At 32.3% G+C, this 6,000-nt stretch overlaps 1 pseudogene across 1 annotated transcript in view; it reads right to left on the reverse strand.

Annotated features, from left to right (window-relative positions):
- LOC309629523 (protein VCF1 pseudogene) overlaps positions 1-4,690 on the reverse strand; it is a 74,558-nt pseudogene extending 69,868 nt beyond the window's left edge. The window contains exon 1 of the transcript in view: positions 4,616-4,690. The product of the transcript in view is annotated as a protein VCF1 pseudogene (transcript). The remainder of the gene's footprint in view (positions 1-4,615) is intronic.
- Positions 4,691-6,000: the final 1,310 nt, after the last annotated feature.

The raw sequence follows: 6,000 nt of genomic DNA on the forward strand, positions 1-6,000 counted from the left end.
GCTATGTCCTTTGATATAGCCCCCGATGTCCAGTAACCTATTCCTGTTCCTTGTATGACAGATATGTATATATGACTATGAAATAATGGAGAATTTGAAAAAAAATACAACACATAATTATCAAATAGTGGTATGCTTGAAAATTATAATTTTTCTTCAGAGGAATTAGGGAAGACTTTGTTTAAAAGGTGACACTAAGTCTTTGTCTTGAAAGATGAGCAGGATTTTATCTATTGGAGACATGGGTAGGTAAGATAAAGACTGAGCAATGGAAAAGAATGCATAGAACTACCAAATACTTTAAAGAATAGTAAATATTGTTTTCCATCTTTTAAGTAAAACAAAGATATGTATTAGAAGGTAAAAAAGTAAATGGAGCCAGAATTCAGAGAACATAACACTTAATTTTCTTGGTGTATCAGTTAGACTAGGTTAAATTATGGTGCAGTAACAAAAACCCAATCCCTAAATCTTAGTAGCTTAAAGAATAATGGTTTATTTTTTGCTTATATGCATATCTTGGGTTACCATAGGCTTTGTTTCATGTCATGGTAATTCTGAAAAGCTGCCTACTGTAGGTAGTATCTCTCATTTATATTTTTGCTTGTCTCTGAGGACAGAGGAAGCAACATAATGAATCACTTACTGGAAGACTCCGTCTAGAAGAAATATCATTTCCATTCATAATTTATTAACCAAAGCAGGTCATCTGACCATGTCCAACTGTTGAGAGATGATTACACATGCATATCTCATGTTTCTGAGTGATATGAGCTAAGACATTTATACTTAGGTAATGATGTTAGTATAAGAACATATTCCAGGATAGTAAAGTTTAGGGATGTCTTCCTCCCTGGAGATGTTCCAGGATAGTAAAGAAAAAGACATTTTCTTTCCATTTCTAGGGAAAGATTAGTCTACCCTCCAGAGTGAAGATAAAATCTTTTTTCTTTCCAGAAGGAAAGATGGGTCTGTTGCAGGTATCCTGATATAAGATCAAAGTCTCATAAACTCAGAATTCCTTTCCTTTATTACATTCCATTGCGTGTGCAAATACCATCTAGCCCTCACCATGTCACCCTGTGTGGACTGGGATTTGGGAAGAGATATTATGATGTTACTTTGGCTGTTGCTGCTTTTTTCATGAGTAATAAATTCTTTGTCTCTGACCCAAAGGCCTCAGATTTTCTGTCAAGGTATAAATATAAAACTCTGACAGCTAGCCTGTCATCTTGAAAATAGAGTAAAATCTCAAAAACTTCACAGTTTCTGAACTAACACTAACAATATGGAGTCAGAGAAGTACAGTCTTAACATGTGCTTAGAAAGAATATATCTGGGAATAACAGTAAACCACTAGAATGACTCTGAAGTGTGGAAAAGAAACTGGGGATAATTCTTTTGGTTCATTGGTTTCTCATATTTTATGGAAGGCATCCTGGTTGTAGTAACCCTGTACTTATTTTTAATACTGCAGTTAGACCCAGATAAGAAGGGTCCTTAGGGGCTCTGAGCTCCATTCCTTGATGAATCCTATATATCACAAATATTACAAAAATATAAATACTTAAAGAAATTTCAGAGACTTCTCTCACTTGTGTTCTGATTTTCAGCATTAGCATAAATCAAAGTGATAAATATAATATTCATTCTTGGACTAACATTTTTCCAGTCCCAAGTAAACACTTTTCTACATCTTTCTTTCCCTTGAAGCAAAAGTTGCTTATATCTGAGTGGCATGAATATGCCTGGGCTCTGCTGCTATATATGTTGGAAACAGACTGCCTTACGGTATGGGAAAGATTTATACAGAGAAAGATTTATGCTTAAATGTAGTCAGAATAATGGCCCATCCAAGATTCCAGGGTCTAATATCCAGATTTTGTGAATATGTTACTTTACATGGCAAAAGGAATTTTTCAGAAGTAATTAAGGTTAAGGACCCTGGATTATCCAGGTGAGCCCAAGCTAATCACATAGAACCTTAAAACAGAGGATCTCTTCCAGCCGTGACCAAAGGAGATTAAGTACCTATGCAAGATGGTCAGAGAGATGCAACTCTTTGTTGGCTTTGAAGATAGAGGTGGGAGACAGGAACCAAGTGAGGACAAATTGAAATTATAATGGAGTAATCATAGTTCAGGCATACAAAAATGGATTCGGGCAGCCATTGAGGACCTGGTCTCAGACATGTCCCTGCACCACTGAGAACTTGAACTTTATGTGAACTATACCCAACCCAAGTACACCAGCCTTTTTAAGAACAACATCTGCAAGCTGCAACCTTATGTCTCAAGGTTGTTCCCCTTTGTAACTATACAACTATTTCAGACCCCAACCAATCCTTACTTAATAAGCACCCCTACCTCTTGCCAGCTTCAATTACAATTCTTGATAAACAACTCATGTAACTTACTGTAACCTTGTGGTTTTTGCCTTTATAAGCCTCCTCCATTTTGTAGTCGGGAGGAACACAATTCAAGTGCTTCTTGCATCTGCGTCTCCCAGGCTAACCACCCCCAGCCCCCACTGCCAAAACACCCTTTTATTTCAATCAGGTCTCTGTCTCTGAAATTTTGGTTAACACAAAGAATGTAGATGGCCTCTAGAACCTGGAAAAGACAAGGAAATGGATTCTCCCTCAGAGCCTCCAGATACCCTTATAACACCCTTGATAACAGTCTGGTTAGACCCATGTTGGATTTCTGACTTACAGAACTATAAGATAATAAATGTTATAAATTTTTTTTAAGCCATTAAGTTTGTGCTAATTGTTAGGACAGCAATAGAAAACAAATAGAGTACGAGAAAAGACAGGTGAATTAACTTATCACATCCTTCCTCTAGAGTAGCATGGATACAACTGATTCTTATACAGCAAGTATCATTTCCTATCTGTGGTGTGCATATTTTATTGCTTCTCTAATAGTTCCCATTTGTGAGTCATAGTATATAAAAGAATTGCACATGTTAGCTAAGGAATATTTTGTGATATTAAAGAAGCTATATTAACTTTAAATATCTTTTATATGTATGGATGTATTATCTAAGTATAATATCAATATTTCACATTGCCTACTAGATGCATATTGAACACAGAACTGTGACTATATTATTAATATGTAATATAATTTGCAGTAAACATTTTCACATTTATTCAAAGAATTTTGATTAAAATTTTATAATATTAAATTATGATTTATATTTTACATTTAAGAATAGTAATTGATTATATTTTAAAGATTAAAATTATGTTCTTATCTAATTTATATTTTTGAAGAACATGTATTAAATCTATTAATTTTAATATAATTAGATGCAATTTAAAAAATTTATTAGATCATTAATCTCAATAGAACACAAATTATGTTTATAGTTGTTATAACAAAATTATAAATTTTCTTGACATTAAGGCTATAAAAATTAGCCTTATGGAATAAAATAAGCTATTAATTATGTATTTCTTTTATTGTCAGTCAACTAAATATTGCTGACCCATTAAGTATATACTAAGTCATGCACAAGAGTAAATTAAAAATTCTTTGGTATTTTGCCAAATTTTAATCATATAAAAAGCTTTATGTGTGTGTTTTATTTATTTCTTTTTGAAAGAATAATTTTCAAATCAGATGTAAGAAGCATTATATTTAACAGCTTATTAGATTAATTTCTAATTTTTAAATACAGAAAAAAATTATGGAGACATGTTAAATGGCCCTCCTTTTGTAATCCTGCCCAGTCCTTGAAAACATTTGAGGGAGGGCTCTGTTAAGTCTTGGCAAATTTATAAGTAGTTTCCATGAACTGCACATACATGACCTTGTTCACAGCTCTTCTTATTACTGTCACTTTAGGTATTTTGTCTGTTAAGGTTATTTTCCATTTGAAATTGGTTCAACAAAAAACACAGAATGAATTAGCATTTGAACTGAAGTTATTTTGTGTGTTAGAAGACTAGAAAAAAACTAATGAAGAATAAATATGTATGAAGTAAATATTTGTTATTGAAGGAATGACAACAGTTTCATATTCCTTTTGAAGTAACAACTAAGTGCTTTATGGGGCCTGTGAAATAAAAATCCCCATAGATAAATCTGCATTATAGTTTCTTATTGCAATACATTCAAACTCTGAATGTAAAAAATAAAAAAAAATTAAGGAATTTATTTCTCTCTATATAATATAAATTATATTATTATGTGTCAAGTAATAAAAACTGTATTTGTATAAACCTAACAGGTCTTTCAATAAGTATGAAATAATAATTCTGAGTGATATGAAATTATGGGGTCATAATTTCCATGAAACTTTATTTTTGTTATTCCTTAGATGTTCATTAAATAATAATGCATCTCACAATCAATGGCAGGTTAGATTAGATGAAATATGATAAATCATAACTAAGGATGCTTATCCCAGGAATGCAAGGATGCCTCAGTGTGTAGAACATTAATGCAATACACTGTTTTAACGGGCTAAAGAGAACAGCCTAAGAGCATATTAATAAATGTAGAAAAGGCATAGGCAAAATTCATCATTCTTTCATTATTCATACTTGGCATATAAGCAGTCTTCCATAATCTAATGAAAAGCATCTATTAAAAATCATACTTACTGGAAGTTGTCTAGAATCATCCATTATGTTAGGAACAAGATCAGGAGATCCACTAGCACCACTGTTTTTCAACATTGCGTTGGTAGGTAGAACCCACCAACTATAGTAAGCGATACCAGAAACACAATGGAAAAACAAAATTGTGAATAAATAAAAGTCACTAGTTTTGGATACACTGTTGATATCAAACTAGGACATAGAGCATAATAAAAAGACTCAGTTGACAATAGTAATCAAAACTATATGGCACCTTAGAATGAACCTAATAAAATATGTAAAAGGCCTAAATTTAAAAAATATAATTATCAAACAAAAAGCATAGATAATCTACTACTGGAACTCTCTAATAATAAGACATGTTAGTCTGTAAATGCAGTGAATTTTCATTCAAAACCCAAAGAGTTTTAATGAAAGTAAATAAGCTATTTTTAAAATTTATGTCAGAAAATATGAGCTAATGTTTGAAGAACATATGGGGAATGTTTGAAGAACAGGATGAGGATAAATCTTACATATAACACATCTGACTACAAAGCTATATTAAGAGTATGTGATTGGTATACTGATAGGCAAAGAGACCAATGAAAGGTAAAAAGCCCAGAAACGTTTCAGTGCAAATATAGAAACTTGATATGGCAGAGCTAATAATCTAGATTAGTGGAAAATAAAATCTATATCCATGTCTCACTACATATAATAATCAATTCCAGTTAGGTTAGAAATTTGTGTTACCAGCAAACTACACAATTCTTAGAAAAATAATGAATATTTTATTAATGTTGGATAAAACACTACTATTTTTAAGGAAAAATTTTAAAATGAATTTGACTGTAAAAGGAAAAAATTGTGTTCATTAAAATTTGAATTTACAAAACAGAAGGAAGAACATAAAGTCAGAAGACAAGCAGAGAGTGGGAAAGATATGTACATAAATCTTTGACCTAGAATGTTTGTTTACAAAATCCTAATTAACAGGAAATTTATTTTCAAAATGAGTGAATAATATGAATAGATGCTTCACTGTAGAGGATGTTTGAGTCATCAGTAAACCACTGGTCTAGTCACTTGTTGCTATGTGATGAATCAAGATCGAATAGGCTCATTCGGAAGGTTTTCACTTAGTCTTTTTTTTTTTTTTTAATAGATCTTTATTGACGTATAATTGCTTCACAATACTGTGTTAGTTTCTGTTGTACAACAAAGTGAATCAGCCATATGCATAAATATATCCCCATATCCCTTCGCTCTTGAGCCTCCATCCCACCCCTCCAGGACATTGCAAAGCACCAAGCTGATCTCCCTGTGCTGTGCTACTGCTTCCCACTAGCTAAGTATATTACATTCGGTGGTGTATATATGTCAATGCTACTCTCACTTCATCCCAG

Source organism: Balaenoptera borealis (assembly GCF_965194805.1).
Source record: "Balaenoptera borealis genome assembly, chromosome: 5".
NCBI lineage: Eukaryota > Metazoa > Chordata > Mammalia > Artiodactyla > Balaenopteridae > Balaenoptera > Balaenoptera borealis.